The sequence below is a fragment of the Rhinopithecus bieti genome, unplaced genomic scaffold (genome assembly GCF_001698545.2).
Source record: "Rhinopithecus bieti isolate Rb0 unplaced genomic scaffold, ASM169854v2 scaffold_13400, whole genome shotgun sequence".
Classification (NCBI taxonomy): domain Eukaryota; kingdom Metazoa; phylum Chordata; class Mammalia; order Primates; family Cercopithecidae; genus Rhinopithecus; species Rhinopithecus bieti.
The window spans coordinates 636,827-655,595 of NW_016807991.1; the positions used below are offsets into that span (position 1 = coordinate 636,827).

Here is an 18,769-nt window from a genome sequence, read left to right on the forward strand (position 1 = left end):
AATGAGAAGAGCACTATTTACCCCATAGAATTGTGAGATTCAATTTAGATTGAATGTTGATAACTTAAAAATAAAACATACAAAGAGTGCTGAGAAAGTAGGTGCAAGGTTAACATATGGCTGGGGAAATTTTGGGTAACCTTTTTGAAGTCTGCTCATCTATCTATTTGGGGTGTCATCTATCTGTATCATGGACTATTGAAACATACATGGCCGGACGCGGTGGCTCACACCTGTAATCCCAGCACTTTGGGAGGCCGAGGCGGGTGGATCATGAGGTCAGGAGATTGAGACCATCCTGGCTAACACGGTGAACCTGTCTCTACTAAAAATACAAAACATTAACCAGGCGAGGTGGCAAGCACCTATAGTCCCAGCTACTCGGGCGGCTGAGGCAGGGGAATGGCGTGAACCCGGGAGGTGGAGGTTGCAATGAGCCGAGATCATGCCACTGCACTCCAGCCTGGGTGACAGAGCAAGACTCCATCTCAGGAAAAAAGGAAAAAAAAAAAAACATATTTATCCTTATAAAAATTTATTTCAACAAAATAATCATGGATATATTCATAGGTTTTGTTATAAGGATGGCCACTGCAGCAACGATTTTAATTTTTGCTACTTTCAACAACCTAAATGTCCAACCACAGAGGATTAGTGAAATTAATTAAAGTATACCATGCAATATACCGGGCAACTGAAAATGCTGTAGGACAGCAGTTCTCTATGCATGGTACCTAGACCCTGAGAGTTTCCTGCACCCTCTTCTGGCAGGGAGGGCAGTCTACAATATAAACACTATTTTCATAATAATATCAAGATGCTGAGGTCAGGAGTTCGAGACCAGCCTGACCAACATGACAAAACCCCATCTCTACTAAAAATACAAAATTAGCCGGGCGTGGTGGCAAATGTCTGTAATCCCAGCTACTCAGGAGGCTGAGGCAAGAGAATCGCTTGAACCCAGGAGGCAGAGGTTGCAGTGGGCCAAGATCGTGCATTGCACTCCAGCCTGGGCACAAGAGTGAAACTCCATCCCACCCCCCAACAACAACAACAACAAAAAGATGCTATTGCCTTATTCACGGAGTACATCTGCACCAATGGTGCAGAAGAAATGGCAGGTATAATTATCACCACTTTAGCATGAATGAAGGCAGTGGTGCCAAACTGCTACCACACACTCACAATAAATACATATTTATGCAAATTTCACCTAAGAATATCCTTGATGATGCAATAAAAATGCTCAATTTTATAAATCTTAACCCTTGAGTATGTCTCTTATTTCAATACTCTGTACGACAAAATGGGAAGTGTGCATAAAATGTTCCTGGCACATAGTGGAATATGATGTTTGTCTCAAGAGAAAGCACTTAGGGGAGTGTTAAGCTGCCAGCAAAACTAGCTGCATTTTCACTGAACACCATTTTACTTGAAAGAACTGACAGACAAATTCTGGGTATTCACACTTGGGTATCTGGCAGACATTTTCTGGAGAATGAATTAAGAAAGCCTGTCATTTCAAGGGAAATAATAACGGTGAAAGATGGTACAATTTAAGCTTCAATAAAGAATTATAATTTTTAAAAATTTGTCTTCATCATCAGGAACTTGACAGATTCCCAGTCCTGACAGATCTTTCTAATATCAAGGGTGAGGTTAAAGAATGTGATTCTTTGACATTGTAGAATGAAATGTGTTTATATTTGGAAAACCTACATAACTTAATTGAATCAACATTTTCCAAATGACTAATAAATGATGTTTCAAAATCTGGCATGGGTAAAAGATCCATTCAAAGTGATTTTTGTGAAATATCAAAAAAATGCATAATTATCTGAAAAGGCTACGAATATACTCCTCCTTCTTCCGAATACATGTCTGATGAGGCTGGATTTTCTTCATATACTTTACAACAACATATGTCCTTATAGATGGAATGTAGATGCAGATTTCAGAATCCAGCTATTTTCTCTTAAGCCAGACAATATAGAATTTAGCAAGAATATAAAAAAAACTTACTCTGCTCAAATTTATTTTGGAAATATAGCTATTTATCATAAAAAACTATGATAATGTTCACATGCAATGGATTTATCTTTAAAATAACTTTTTAAATTTTTTCAATTTGGAATTTCTTTATTATAGTAAAAATGATAGTTTCTGACCCAACATTAAAAAAAAAAAAAAAGCTCTTTGGGGCTCTAATTAAAAAATGCAAATGAGTCCTGAGACCAAACGTTTCAGAATCACCATTGTAGAAGAATATTTAACAACAAGAGGAAATACCCACAGGACATTGCTAAGTAGGGGAAAGTCAGACTGTAAAAGACTCTGGCAAATACAGGTGATTTTGTTTCATGTTTTGGGGTGGTGGGGGGTTCCTCTGTTTCTAATTTTCCAGAATCCACAATGCATAGGTGAATAGTAAAGAAACGCTTTCAAAATTATTTCAGGTCTTTCCCCACTTAGACTCTCTCACGAAGTCTGTAGACAGTACCTAACACATAGTAGGTGCTTGTTAGCTCTTTCAGGCGGCCTAAAATATTTTTTCACACACAGGCAATGACTAATTGGCTTCACATTAGTGTCATCTCCCTGTCATGCTGGAGGGAGGTTTCTTTGCTTAACAAAAAGCCTCATACTTTAAAATATACATGCATATATATTTCTGAGCATAAAAAATATATATATATATCTTAAAGTATGTAATATATATCACCTACACAAATATAGCATTTAATCAACGCTTATATTTAATATCATTTTCCACCATGCAAAGAACACCATTTACAGTACACTTAGGCTTCAGTGTAGAATAACCTGATTCCTAAAATCTATTTTCTTCTGGGAAGTGGAGGAGCTACTAAATTCTCAAACAACAACAACGTACGATGATTTCAATTAAAACATTTCTTTTTTAAACCATGGGAGATGCTGGGAAAGTCATAAAACTCAACCTGGGTTGGAGGTGAGGAGTCCTAACATCCAAGAGAAGGTTGAGAACGGAAGCTTGAATTTGTTTACTTTCTGCTAACAGGAAAAATAATCATTAATAGCAATGCTCCCATATCATTAGAAGATGCTAAGAAAAGAATAATTTTAAAAAAAAAGAAACTGCCTGGTCTTTGGTCACCTTGTTCGTGCTGGGTGGCCTTGAGTAACCAACTCTGAGATTTCTGTTTCTGCAGCCGTAAAAATAAGCTAATGAGCATTTCCAGGGGGCCAACGAGCGCCAGAATGCTAAAGACCAAGGTGGTTGGTTCGGAAGAATTTCTGGAATGGGCATCCTGGCTTTCAGAAGCTCCAGAGACCTCCAGCCTGGCACCCAGGAGGAATGATTCTGAATCTCTGCTCCCTCCTGCATGGCGAACCTCTGGGAGGCCAGTTTTGAAAACCATTCTTGTTGACATGCAGAGCAGCCAGTCCTGTTTCCCCCAGCCCTGGGGCCCAGCATCACGGCCCCTGAGGCTATTTCCTGGTCAGACCCAAGGCATACACAAGACCCCTTCTGAGGTTTTCCATGCCACCTCTCTGGGCGGCTCTGGCAGGTCGACATTGCTCCCTTAGGCTGCATAATTAGCAGGATTCGAGTCGCCATGTGGTTGTGGTTGTCCGCTCCAAACACAGCCCTGCAGCCCCCTCCTCACCGGCGCCACCTCCACCGCCAGTCCACACACGTCCCCACCCTTTCTTCCCCCAGCCGCACCTCACCCACTGTGGGTCCCCACACGGCAGCTCCAGAGCTGCCGCCATCCCTCACATTGACACGTTTCCTAATCCTCTGGCAAACGCACAGCAAGTCCACAGAACCCTGCTGTCACCACCTCGGAGCCAAACTTAGTCTCAACTCATTTAGAGACTTTGCAAGCTATGGTGGGAAAAAGGAAAATGCAGAGAGCTCAAACTAAATCTGTGTCTATCATCTAGATCCTGTCCTCTCCATCCCACGCCATTCTCCCTGCCCCTGCAACAATCACAAATCCCACTAGTAGAAGGTGAAGTTTTAAGAGGTCATTTCGTCTGTCCCTCTGTCTTTGGGTAGGGCTGTCCTCAAAATACACATGAAAAATAGCTCTGTCTATGCCTACAGGGCTGAGGCCACAGCTTCCTCCTTTGTATAGGTGCATGGGCAGTTAACCTACAGGTGAATGCAGTCAAGTTCACACCTATGCCTTCAACAAGCAACATTAAACGTACAACCAAACACCATCTGTACCTGTCTCCGTGCTAACTGGGGACACTCCCCTAGACCACACTGACAGCCTCCTCCTCCCCACCCACACCATCATGACGTCCTCTTCAAGTCGACCTGGAAAGGGCAGGAGAGCACACAGGAGTTGATGAGTTTTCCATTTTAAAGAATAGGGACGAGCGAAGCATTCCCTTTCCTGTGTTCGAAAGTTTACTTGCAGCTTCAGCAGGCAAAGGGCTTTTTTTAATATAACAAAAAAAAAGTTATATGACTTTAATTAAATGCACTTATTAAAAGGGTGAAATATTTGGAGAGGCTGTTTTTGTGCTGGAGGCACATTTTCCAGCATGCTGTAGAGCGTCTGCATCCGCCCGCTCTAGGCAATTTTTAATGCACAAATAAATCCGCACCTGACGTGCTGACAGATTATTATGCAGTGTGGCAGCCAACAAAAGTAAACACAGGGGCAAGTTTTAACCTCTTGCAGTCACAGAGCTTTCCCTGCTGGGCCCAGCTCAGGTGTACAGGACTGCTGGCAAAGCCTTTTCTTCCAGTTAGGCATCTTCCTGTCCAGGAGCCCAGCCTTGGAAACAGGAGGCTGTCATCCTGTCTGGAGTGTGGCATAAGCCACAGGACAGGAGACGAAGGGAGGGGACAGAGAGGAACAGCAGCACCACATCACATTCCCCAAGCACCCTGCCTTCCATCCTGTTTATACTGTGGCCATAAGACCCACAGGCTTCTGCTCTCCAGTGATCCTTCCAGCCAGCAGAGCTGGCTGTGCAGATGTAATGCCCAGCCAGGTGCTTCTCCCAGCTCTGCCCAACGTGAAAGAGTCAGGACAGTTACTAGAGAGCTAGAGGGTAATCGGGCAATTTCCAGACTTTGGACTTTAAGTTTTGCACATGTAAATTAGTATACAGTCAATGCATTTCCTGAAACCAAACTACAGAACTGCTCATCTTCTGTTGCTCTGGTTAGATAGGGCTTGCAAAGCGACACTCCTGGAAAGGCACACGTTGCAATGGTCAGAGGCTTTGGTTTTACTTGCCTGGCCTCTGTGACATAGGTAAGTGGGTTCATTTATTTTGCATCTCAAGTTTTAGCTCCATGGCTACTAGATTTTTGAAAACCTAGGTTTCCTCATCTGTATAATATGCCTTCGGCTGGTGGAAGGAGAGTCTTGGGATGAAGGCATGTTCTCCCAGTCTGTCAGGGTTGACATTCACTGATCCATGACTCTATTACCCTGTCACTCAGATCAGACAGTTGTATTCTGCATCTGTGAATAATAACAGTTATTGTTATTCCAATGTATTTGTTTACTACAATCCATACCCAATGCTTTAATACATGCTCTCATTTTATCTTCAGACTCTCCAAGGTCTAGATCATTAATCCATTTATTATCACCCCTAATTTGAATATGCACCATGTTGCACAGTGTTCACAGTCATCCAAGCTTCATCATGTTCATTCTCTCAACACTCTTATCATACTCGGTTTATAGATGAGGAAAAGGATGCTTAGAGTGTGTTATTTTGCCCAAGGAATCCATTACATGAGCCAAAATAAAGCACAAATACAAAAAAAAACCAACCACATCAAACTTCAACTCACTAGAACAGAGATACTGCAAATACAGAGCAGATTAGGCCAGGCGTGGTGGCTCACTCCTGTAATCCCAGCACTTTGGGAGGCCGAGACGGGCGGATCACAAGGTCAGGAGATCGAGACCATCCTGGCTAACACAGTGAAACCCCATCTCTACTAAAAATACAAAAAATTAGCCGGGTATGGTGGTGGGCACCTGTGGTCCCAGCTACTCGGGAGGCTGAGGCAGGAGAATGGTGTGAACCCAGGAGGCAGAGCTTGCAGTGAGCCAAGATCACACCACTGCACTCCAGCCTGAGTGAGAGCGAGACTATGTCTCAAAAAAAAAAAAAATACAGAGCAGATTAATTAGGACCACTGAAGAAATATTCTTCTTGTTTCTCTATAAATAAGATTGGGGACCCATATATTTATTTTTAAAACAACAGGAAAAGTTTTGGCACAATGAAATGTGATCAAATAAACACAGAAAATTCCTGCAGTGGGTAGAAGGCTGAGGGAGGTGACTGTCAAGAACCCTGCCAACACATCTCTTTGGTGAACTGACAGCTTTGACACTGGAATCCACCCGCTGCCCCTAAAATTTGGGGGAGAAGTTTTGGCATGAGCTTTACATTAGCAACATCTCCATTCACATTCGACCTCTTCATGACATTTGGATTGAATGTCCTCTTTCATACTGGCTGAGAATTTGGGGGCTGCAGCAAGGAAAGAAGAGAATTTATCCTATAGATTCTCTTTGTTGGCATACTTTCCCTCTGGTCTAGGAAAGACCAGCAAAATTCTGATCATCACACTAAATGCTTCTCCTACCAGCACCCAGGAGAACCAGTTAGCCATTACCAGGTAGATCATGTCTCTTGCACACATTTGTCAACCTCCTGAGTTTGGGGAATGCCCCACCTCATGAAACAGATGCTGACACCTGCTACAAAGGCTGACAATGCCAGGCCCTTCTATTCTCAGCCTCCCTTGCATCTAAGGCAAGAACACCAGACTTAGGTTCCCCTAGTCAGTCACAACTATGCCCAACTTTGAGCTAGAATCAGCAGAAGCCCTGAAAGATCCACTCTGGTAAGGGTGGGGGTAACAGCAGAAAGTATTTGAGTACTTTCTAATTTGAGGCTATTACAAAAAGTGCTACTATGAACATTCTAGCTCATAGAACACTGGTGGCAGGAGCTGTGATGTACAGGAATTCTGGCAAAGCAGTGGTGTCTCTCTAAGCCACGGTCTGCTCTCTCTAAGATAGGGATTCCAGTGAAGCCTGCTGCACCCAGTGCCAGTAGTGTAGGCTAAGATGGGTGAGCCCAGCAGTAGGAATGATATCATCATCAGACCAGCTTTTCTGTGCTTAAGACATGTTCTTGGCAGCAGAACCTCCAAACCTGGCATCCTTACCGTCGTGGAGATGCTGAGCTATACAATCTGCATTTTTTTTAAGAGATGGTGTCTCACTATGTTGACTAGGCTGATCTTGAACTCCTGGCCTTAAGCAATCTTCCCATCTCAGCCTCCCAAAGTGCTGGGATTACAGGTGTGAGCCACCACACCCAGCCACAATCTGCTTATAATAAACCCCCTTTGCTTTAAATTAGCCAAAGGTGATTTCTATTGCTTGCAAACAAGAACCCTGATGGATAAAGGATTCTGTACAAAAACCCTGGCACTGGTGCTTGGAAGTTATACAGCACTACGTCTGTTCAGCTTTGTTTTTGTGTGGTTTTGATGTTATTAACTTGTTGGGCAATAACATATGCAACAGAAAAATGCACATTTCATGACAGTACAGGTCATCGAATTTTCATGAAATACACACAACCATGTAACAGGTACTCACATCAAGAAACATATTACCAATCCACTCAGAAGTCCATCTCCTGCTCACTTTGTCTTTACCACCAAACAAGGACAACCACTCTCCCAACTTCTGACATCACAGAGTAACTTTACCTATTTTTTGAACTTTATATAAATATAGTAATACAGTATATACTCTTTATCTGGTCTAGGTGTGATCTTTGTTATCTGTTTATCTGTCACTCAACATTATGTTTGAGAGATTCCTCTATACTGTTTTGTGTAGCTATAGCTATTTATTTTCATTGCTGTATAGTATTCTGTTAAAGGAATACACCACAGTTCATTTATCCATTCTACTGCTGGTAGTCATTTGGGTACTCTCTAATTTGGAGCTACTATTAAAAAATGCTGCTATAAACATTCTAGTACATATCTTTTGGTGAAATATGAACATATTTTTGTTGGGTATATATCAATGCTCTGAAAGTATGCATATGTTCAACTTTAGCAGAGACTGCCATATATATTAGCATGATTTGTTTCTTTGTTTAAGACAGGGTCTCACTCTGCCACCCAGGTTGGAATGCAGTGGCACCATTATGACTCACTGTAGCCTTCACTTCTCGAGCTCAGTCTGTCATACCACTTTAGCCTGCTGAGTAGCCAGGACTACAGGTACACATCACCACACCTGGCTATTTTTTCTTTTTTTTTTTGGTAGAGATAGGGTCTCACTATGTTGCCCTGGCTCAAGTGATCCTCCCACCTTGGCCTCCCAAAGTGCTGAGACTACAGGCATGAGCTACAGCAACTGACAACAATAATTTTTAATTGAAAAAACAATTTTTACCCCAAAGGCATGACACTGGGAAAGAATAAGAAGTGTAAGGAGACGAATGTAGGTAAAACTTCATATGGAGGCATTTTCCCCCTTTACTGCAGAGGTATTAAGATGTATAAAGACCCTGGTATTTGGCATTTTGCCACTCGGCTTGACCCGGGTTAAATAATTGCTGACAGGTCATTGTGAAAGTCAAGGGCACAGCTGGGACAAGACATTTGAACTCTTGGCCTTCTGACCCAGCAGCAGAGAATCACACATTTTTGCCAGCACCACTGGCCCCAGGGAATCAGCAGCCAACACTAGCATCTCACCCAGTATCACCACTTTCTCCAGCATCTGAGAGGGGATGGCTTACATTTGGAGTCCTATCATGGGCCTCCAGAATCAGCAGTCACTTAAATTAGGCCAAGAGGGCCAGGTGTGGAGGGGATGAGGTGGGGATTGGTGGAGATTTGAATAAATTGAGAGTGAATGTCTAGTCTTAAGGAGACATTTATCACTCAGGTTGTTGATTTTTGCCAGATGGGAAAAAAGAGGCCATTATTGCCAGATTTTCTGGCTTTTCAAGGGAGGCTAGAAAACTGTTTTTGTTTTTGTTTTTTAAATAAGATATTGCAATTTGTGTTGTTGGCAACTAATTTTAAGAACGTAAACATGGACTACTGTTAACCAGATGAAACACATCTATGGATCAGATCTGGCCCAGGAACCACTGGTTGATCATCGCCAATCTGGAAGGACACAGCATTTCAGGCTCAAAGGAGACGTCTTCCACGACTGCACAGAGCACACATGAAAGAAAGCAACTGAACACCAACTCTGGAGAGCACAGATGTTTGGAGTCTATTCCAAATCCCCTCTCTCTCTTACATGGAGAAACTCCCTCCATAACTATGACCTGCTTTGTTACCTCGATGACTTCATCATTAAATAAAGAACCCTTCAGATCATGAACACCTCAGACAAGGTGTCTCACACTTGAAGAAAACTGAGTCTTTTTTTTTTGTTTTTCCTTTGCATCTGGCCATTATGTGTCCTATAATGACCGCAGGTCACTGGCTGTGCCCCCAGCCCTCATTTCTCAAGGCAGAATCCATTTGAGTTGACGACACCTGGAGCAGTTAAGCAGAACTTGAAGAACGATTTACCCACCAAGAAGTCATCAATGAGAAGACACTCTCTTTAGCAAATCAGACCTTGTTTCCAATCAGCCCAGTCTCCATGCTTGAGTTTTCAACATTTTACTCAGCAAAGTTGGCTGCAATCACATGAATGTCAATGGGCTACTTAATTTTTCCTTTCTACTTCTTCCCCAACCCGTAATCACAAATACTATTTCTCTGCCTCTGCCCTCCTTCCCTCTACCTGACTGCCCTCAGAATACCACACACGCATACACACTCCACTTACACACGCGCACACACACGTCCATTCATCAATTCTAAGAGCAAATTGGTAGGAACAATGTAGCAACAAACATATATGGGAATAGGTTTGCATTTACTTCCACTTGTCCTCACCACCCACTTTCTAGCTCCTAGTTAAGTATCAGGCATGTAGTGGTGTTTGATAAATATCTCTCCAAATCCTGTAGTTCCTCAGACAAATTTGCAAGACCTCACGTGTGCTATTAGAATCAAACAGCTGTTTTGGAGTCACATGAGGACTTACCAAGGATGTAGAATCTCACCACACCCTGCAGACAGGTCGAGACAGGCATTTACCAGACAAGGAAACAGGGACGCAAAAAGATGCTGAAGCCATCTGGGCAAAGGGTAGTTTGGAGAGGCAAGAGGAAAATCCTGTTGCAAGATCCGAAGCCTCTAAAACCCTGGTATGCCTACCTCCACAGTGGCTACATCTCATCCAGTGATCATGACAATTATTCAATAAATTACTGTGTTCAATAAGCATTAGCTACATACCAGACACTTGACATCTTGCACAAATGTCATTCTTGCAGCAATTCTACAAGGCTCACTGAGGAATCTTAGGATAAAGAGCTTGCCCAAGGAGTTTATCAAGTTAATCTCAGAGGTTCCCAAGGGAGAACGTGGAGGAATAAGGTGAGGGAACATCTGGGGTTGTCACAACACACAGGTGACTGCTGAAATTCAGTAGGCAGGGGGCAGGGAAGCTGGAGGTCTGCATCACTCAGGTCTTTTCCCACCCAAATGCCATCAGCAGCCCAGTTGAGAAACACTGGTTTTTAAGCAAGAGCAGAGCCAGGATGCACCTGCCTACAAGCAAGTCTGCCTCAACAGCCCCTGTCCTTCCTTACCATCCCATTCTGAGGCTTCAAAGCCATTAATGTCACATAAGCTACTTCCTGGTAGAACAACTAACTGCCCTTTCAGTAACATCTTATGGAAACTTCAGAATCTAGAGAACAGATCCAGATCTAGAACAAAAATCTGTTCTCTCCCCAACAGAGCAAAATATCCATAGTTTTTTTTTTTTTTTAGACAGAATCTCACTCTGTCATCAGGCTGGAGTACAGTGGCGCAATCTCAGCTCACTGCAACCTCTGCCTCCCTGGTTCAAGCGATTCTCCTGCCTCAGCCTCCCAAGTAGACACACGCCACCATGCCAAGCCAATTTTTGTGTTTTTAGTGGAGACAGGGTTTCACCATATTGGCCAGGATGGTCTTGAACACCTGACCTCGTGATCCGCCCATCTCGGCCTCCCAAAGTGCTGGGATTACAGGTGTGAGCCACCGTGCCCGGCCTTGCAAAATATACTTAAGATGTAACTTCCATATATAAAGCAAACTGCTGAACTCAGTGTTGTGAGAAAGAGCTTCTTTCTTTTTCAAGACAGAGGCATTGCTTCAAAGGCTGCAATTTCGTAGAAGAAAAAGGAAAGGAAAAGAATAATGCAGACTGTGAGTAGCACCAAATGCCTAGTAAAGATCATGTAAGTGGCTGGGCACAGTGGCTTAGGGCTGTAATCCCAGCACTTTGGGAAGCCGAGGCGGGCAGATCACCTGAGGTCAGGAGTTTGAGACCAACCTGGCCAACATGGTGAAACCCAACAATACAAATATTAGCTGGGCATGGTGGACCGTGCCTGTAGTCCCAGCTACTAGGGAGGCTGAGGCTGGAGAATCACTTGAAGCTAGGAGGTGGAGGCTGCAGCAAGCCAAGATCGCACCACTGCACTCCAGCCTGGGCAACAGAGCGAGACTCTGTCCAAAAAAAAAAAAAAAAAAAATCGTACATGTTCAACGATTTCAGCACCATGATGCAAGTGTTCAGAGCAGGCTTCATACAGAAGGGAGGACTTCAACTAGGTTTCAAAAGCTGGAATTGACTCCCCTCAGCAGGAAAGGAGGGAAAGAGAGACAATAAAATCAGGAGTGCAGAGGTAAGAAATCAGCTTGCCAAGCTTGAGGGGCACCGAGGGGACCACCCTGGGTAAAACACAGAATCCGTTTCATAGCAGACGGGGTAAATCTCAAAAGGTATTTGCACAGGATTGAGGAAGGATTTTATCTCGATCCAAGGAATTCCGATCTATCTTGTAGGAAGTAGGAGTCCCTCACGGGTTGAGTGCAGGAGGGATAAAAGTGGTGTTTTCAGGAATGAACAGACTGCACAAGAGTGGGTGGGGGTGAGTGGTCAGTTAGAAGTTCTCTCAGTAAATCCAGCATGAGTAAGAGTCTCCATGAGGTGAGGAGCAACGGAAACAGCCACTGAACCCTGCCAATTCCTTCTCAATACCCGTTTTTGTGTTCGATTGGAATAGGAACCGTTTTGGGGACCTGAGAAAAGGGGAGGGGTTGAACCTTACTTCATAATGTAGAGGCTGATAACCAGAAGAATGATGGCCCTACTGCTGACAAAATATTGAGGACAGGGAATTTAACCACAGAACCTTCAGGAAGAAATGGCCAGGAAATAGTAACTGCTAACGGGAAATCAGTGTTGTGGTCTGCAGACAACCTGGACATTCTCAGACACAAAAAAAAAACCTCTCCCATCAGCCAGGTTTCAGGAGATGCAGCAGTAGCAACTTCATATGGTAATCTGCTATGTTGGTGGCTCCCAACGAAACTCACCTCCCGAGATCCCTGTCTTCATTTAATCCCCTACCCTTGAATTTAGGCTGGCCCAGTGACACGCTTCAGTCAACAGAATGTGGCAGAAAGGGATGCTGTACCAGTTCTAGGCCTAAGCCTTCTGCTGTGTATTAGTCTGTTCTCACGCTGCTAATAAAGACATACCTGTGATTGGGTAATTTGTAAAGGAAAGAGGTTTAATGGACTCACAGTTCCACATTGCTGGGAGGCCTCACAATGATAGCAGAAGACAAAGAAAGAGCAAAGGGACATCTTACATGGTGGCAGTCAAGAGACAGAATGAAAACCAAGTGAAAGGGGTTTTCCCTTATAAAACCATCAGATCTCCTGAGACTTATTCATTACCACGAGAACAGTATGGAGGAAACCAGCCCCACGATTCAATCATCTCCCACTGGGTCCCTCCCACAACATGTGGGAATTATGGGAGCCACAATTCCAGATGAGATTTGGGTGGGGACACAGCCAAACCATATCAAGTCTGTCTGGCAGCTATCTAAGAAGTCAAGCTAGGCCGGGCACGGTGGCTCACGCCTGTAATCCCAGCACTTTGGGAAGCCAAGGTGGGCAGATCACGAGGTCAGGAGATCAAGACCATCCTGGCTAACACGATGAAACCCCGTCTCTACTAAAAACACAAAAAATTAGCCGGGCATGGTGGCGGGCACCTGTAGTCCCAGCTACTCGGGAGGCTGAGGCAGGAGAATGGCATGAACCCGGGAGGCAGAGCTTGCAGTGAGCCGAGATCACGCCACTGCACTCCAGCTTAGGCAACAGAGCAAGACTCCATCTCAAAAAAAAAAAAAACAAAAATAAAAAAAAAAAGGGCAAGCTATCTTCTGGGATAGCTTGAGAGACCACGTGGAGAAAGAGAAGCCCTTAAATGATATGAAAAAAGAGAGAAAGGTCTAGTGTCCTCGTGGCCCAGCGGAGCCCAGTCCCCAACCAATTCTCCAGCAGAATGAAGCCTTCTGAGTAACCACTGACCAGACTAGCAGAATAACCACCCAGCCAGGCCTAACCCAAACCCCAGAATCCTGGACAAATATAACAGTTGCTGTTTTAAGCCACCATGTTTTGGGATGGTTTGTCACTCAGTCACAAACAACTGATACACTTCCACCAGGCCATGGGTTGTGCTGGAGTGCTCTGGTGGTCCACGCCAACAATCAGATCATGCAAAGCTCTGTGCACAGGCAAATATACATGTCTTTCCTTGGTGATGGGTAGTATGAACATAAAGAGAAGCCATACAGAGCCACCGCCATCTGCAAGTGCTCTCTCAAGCTACTGGTGCCCAAGTTTGGCACATAGTTGGCACCTAAATAAACATTTGTAAAATGGATGCAGAGCAATCAATCTGATTTTAATGGACTCTAGAGAAGCGTATCCAAAGCTTACTTATTCCCGCAAACCTTCCCAGAAACTTGTAACCTTCAGTGTCAGGAAATGTTCTCATAAATCTGACCATACTCCCTGAGGCTCCTGAAGCTCATTTCCTCTTGTCCAGTATGAATGGATAACAGCTGGTCACTATTCCAATATCCACCGACACTGCACCTTCCTCCGCCTTGCTGAGTTCTCCTCTCATCCAGAAAGAAGACTACTGCCTTTGCCTCCTTGCGAACTTGATTCTCTTCAACCTTTTCTAGAGAGGTGCTATTTCTGTTTAACAAGAACCTCCTGGGGATCTTGTTACACTGTAGACTGTGACTCTCTAGGTCTGGCATGGAGCCAGAGACTGTGCCCTCTAACAAGTTCCCAAATGATGCTGATGTCGCTGGTCCAAGGACTACACTTTGCACGGCTGCCTCATTTTACAGATGAGGAACCTGAAGTGCAGAGTGAGGGAGGCTCTACCACCACCATCAGAGCCCTGGGCCTGATTGCACAGACGCTTCTGAGTTATGTGACTGAAAGCAGTGTGGGAAATCAGGGCAGATGTTTTTCAGTTGGAGTGGCTCTAGAGCAGCTGCTCCCTTGCCATCTAAAGTCAGGCTGGCTGCCTTGCAACCATCCAAGAAGCTTCTCAAAATGCAGATTCACAGGCTTTCCTGCTGGAGACTAACTCAATAGACCTGGTCTGCGGCCTGGGATGGTGTGTTTTCCCAGGAGCTCCACGGGTGATTCTGATGCCCAGTGGGTTTGAAATTATTCATCTAGAACACAAGAGAGGCACTGACCCCACGAGAGTAAGACTCAAAATATTAGCTCACTAGTATTTATTTATTAAGGGGTTCTATGCTCCAGCCACTATTCTGATTTAAATCCATATGATTTTTTTTTTTTTTTTTTTTTGAGACACAGTCTTGCTCCTGTTGCCCAGGCTGGAGTGCAATGGCACGATCTCGGCTCACCGCAACCTTCGCCTCCCAGGTTCAAGCGTTTCTCCTGCCTCAGCCTCTACCCGGCTAATTTTTGTATTTTGTAGAGATGAAGTTTCACCATGTTGGCCAGACTGGTCTTGAACTCCTGACTTCAGGTGATCTGCCTGCCTCGGCCTCCCAAAGTCCTGGGATTACAGGCGTGAGCCACTGCACCCAGCCTCATATCATACGATTTAAACTTCACTACAATTTCATCTAGTAAGTGCTATCATAAGTCTAAATTTATAGAGGGGAAACTGAGGCACAAAGCAGCTAAATAACTTGGCAAAAGTCACATCCCTACTAAGGGGCTGAGAAAGGGTCAGAGGCCAGTTCGTTTATTTCCAGAATCCACCTGTTAACTATTATGTTGTCGACATCTTATCTAAAGTGAAGATAAGCTCCCTGGAAAATCCCAAGGGTAAAACTGATTGACAGAAACAGTGCTTTTCAAAGCAGAAGCCGGCCGGGGGTGGTGGCTCACACCTGCAATCCCAGCACTTTGGGAGGCCGAGGCAGGTGGATCACGAGATCAGGAGATCAAGACCATCCTAGCTAACATGGTGAAACCCCGTCCTTATTTAAAATACAAAAAAATTAGCCGGGCATGGTGGCAGGCACCTGTAGTCCCAGCTACTCGGGAGGCTGAGGCAGGAGAATGGCATGAACCCGGGAGGTGGAGCTTGCAGTGAGCCGCGATCGCGCTACTACTGCATTCCAGCCTGGGGGACAGAATGAGACTCCGTCCCCCCAAAAAAAAAAAGAAAAAAAGCAGAAGCCACACACCACCAGTCCTAGAGAACATTAACGCATACTCGGTGGGGGCAAATGGTAGGAGACGATTTCAGTCAAATCTGGGAACAGAGAGCTAAACACCTCTTGTTCTCACTCATGTGGAAGCTAAAAAAGTGGATCTCATAGGAAGTCAAGAGTAGAACAGAGGTTATTCAAGGCTGGAAAGGGTAGGGGGAAAAGAAGGATAGAGAAAGATTTGTTAAAGGCTATAAAATTACAGATGGATAGGAGAAATGTGTTCTAGTGTTCTATACCACTGTAGGATGACTACAGTTAACAATGATATATATTTTCAAATAGCTACAAGAGAGAATATTCAATGTTCCCAACATGGACAAAGGATAAACATTTGAGATGATGGATATGCTAATTACCTTGATCTGATCAATATATATTGTATATATCAAAACATCACTAGGTACCCCATATATTTATCTACAATTATTATGTGTCCATTTAAAAATAAATAAATAAGGGTTGGGCAGATTGGTTCACATCTGTAATCCCAGCACTTTGGGAGGCCAAGACAGGTGGATAACCTGAGGTCATGAGTTTGAGATCAGTGTGGCCAATATGGCGAAACCCCATCTCTACTAAAAATACAAAAAAAAAAAAAAAAAAAATTAGCCAGGCATGGTGGTGCACACCTGTAATCCCAGCTACTTGGGAGGGTGAGGTAGGAGAATCACTTGAACCAGGAGGCGGAGGTTACAGTGAGCTGAGATCGTGACACTGGGTGACACTCCAGCCTGGGTGACAGTGTGAGACTCCGTCTCAAATAAAAAAGAAAAATAAATAAATAAATAAATGTTAAACGTGGGGAACACTGAGTTAAACTAAACTAGATGGATTTCTTCCTGTGGAACTTCTCACAGACTTCACCAGCAAGCATAAGGAAATCAATTTCCAAGGTAGGGGGTGGTGCATTTTGTAACATTCTCCAAACATCGTGGCCTGCAGAATCCCTTTGTCCAAAAGCATCTCAAGGCATCAGGAGGATGCCAGGAAACTAACTGCCTGTGGGAAACGTGGGCCCAAGGCAGTGCTTCTCAAACTTTAATGTACACACACAATACCTGGGACCCTTGTTAAAATGCAGATTCCGATGCCACAGGTCTGGCTGGGGCTAGAGAGTCTGCATTTCTAGCAAGAGATGCTGGTGTTGCATCACCCTCAGCATGGCAGGGACCTGCAGCACAGCTCTGGCTAGCTCTGGCCCCACCACCTCCCCAGGCAAGCCTTCTCCCAGCTCAGCACCCCCAGAACAGCCCTTATGCAGACTTCCAGGGCGGTCTGGCCTCTGCTTACCTCCTCAACCCTGGAACTATTCCACAGAGTGCAAGTTTCATCACAGGCCCCCAGGGAATCCAGACCCTTCTAGAGATCTAACCCTGGGTCCCTACCCCAACCCTTCTGTCTTCCAAGTGCCACACCCCTCCCTGCCCTTGCCTCAGAAAGCCCTCATTCTGAAGGTCAGATCCACTTAGCGGTCAGCCTTGCTCCCCAGCTGCCCAAGGTGGCCGGGATCAGCGGTGAGGAAGGGAGAGGAGGTGAAAGGAGGATAAGCAGAGAGCAAGGAGGCCCCGTGAGGTCTTGTGACCGACTGGGCCTCCTGGTGCCGCCGAGGTGGCAGTGCCAACGCACAGTGCTGAAATACTTGGCCTGTCTCCGGAGCAAACACCCAATCCAAACAGGCCCTAGTGTGTCTCCGAACAGACTGTGTAAATAAGGGGGGAGAAAAAAAAAACCCAACTGGCCACAGATCCCGCTTTCAAACACGTTGAAACAAAATAATCCCTCTCTCGCTCACTCGCTTACTCCCCTCCGCTGGCTCTTTTTTTTTTTTTTTTTTTTTTTTTTTAATTTCCACCGGTGCCGAGGCCTCAGTGGAGCCTGGCTGGCGGCTTGTTAGAGCCTGCAGCCTACCTGTCCTGCATAGGAATGAAGCCGGGAGGAGTTACACGATATGCCCTCGTTGCAGGCCGGGGACACAGCTACTGCATTCAGAGTCCAGGAAACAGAGCAAAAGCTGTTCTCAGGGTGCGGCTGAGCGAGGAGCTATAGGGGAATGGAGGAGACCAAACTTCATGGAAGACTGTCCCATTAACCTGGCTTTTACCAGGGTGGCCCTGTCCCTAACGCCTAAGAATCATGCCCTGCATCCAAACAGCAGCAACCCCTGAAAACGGGATAAGAACTCTCCTGAACAGAGCTAGATCTAGAAAGCCCAGTACAGGGAGCCGAGCCTGAGCGGCCTGTCTCCAAAGGTGGCTCTGAACTCCACATGTGCATACAGACAAGGGGGCGACTTGCATGTGGTTTGTTTCTGGTCTTGCAGTCGGTTTGGAATTTTCTAAGTCAGGGTGAGGCGGGGGGATTGTGCGCGTGAGTCATGTGCAGATTGGAACCCATCTCCCCCCTCAGCCTGCAAGTTAAAACAATTGAGTTGTCCTTCTCAGCGTTTGCCAATGTCTCTTACTCAATCTTGGATCAAAAGGGCGTTGGAGGAGGAGGCTGGGAGGGAAATCCAGACAGTTCTCCGCCTCTGACATCAGGTCCAGCTGTTAGCATTGTGCTGTGGGTCCCTGAACAAGAAGGAAAGTCAGGACTGGTTTGGCCAGGTAAGTGAGGATCCAGTGTTGGGTGATTCGGATCCACGCAGCCCTCCGAGGCGATACAAACGTGAACTGGACATTCTAGGAAGAAAGAGGTGACTGCCAGGTGACCTTTCTAGTTCACATCCACTCACCATTTCCCTCCTCATTCCTATTCTTAGAAATAAGACTCTGACGCTCTCTTTTATACAGGCTAGTCCCCTGTAGCATTTCATGGTGATTAGTTACAATCTTCCTGACTTTCCTAAGAAGAGATCAGACTTACCGGGGTTAGTCCTCATAGCCTAAGGCCGGACTGGAAGAGAACTCCACATCCTATGTCCAAGAATATCATCAAATCCTTATGAAGCACCAGTTGTTGTAACACAATTTTAAAAGACTGGTTCAAAGCGACTGTGACGAAGCAGATCTGTGGGTCGAGCCAATGCCACACCCATTGTGGTCTTTATGCTTCC

General features: G+C 45.0%; 1 long non-coding RNA gene across 1 annotated transcript in view; it reads right to left on the bottom strand.

The window, feature by feature from the left end:
• The window catches only part of LOC108537439 (uncharacterized), a 193,549-nt gene that overhangs the window by 84,506 nt on the left and 90,274 nt on the right, over positions 1-18,769 (bottom strand). The window lies entirely within an intron of this gene.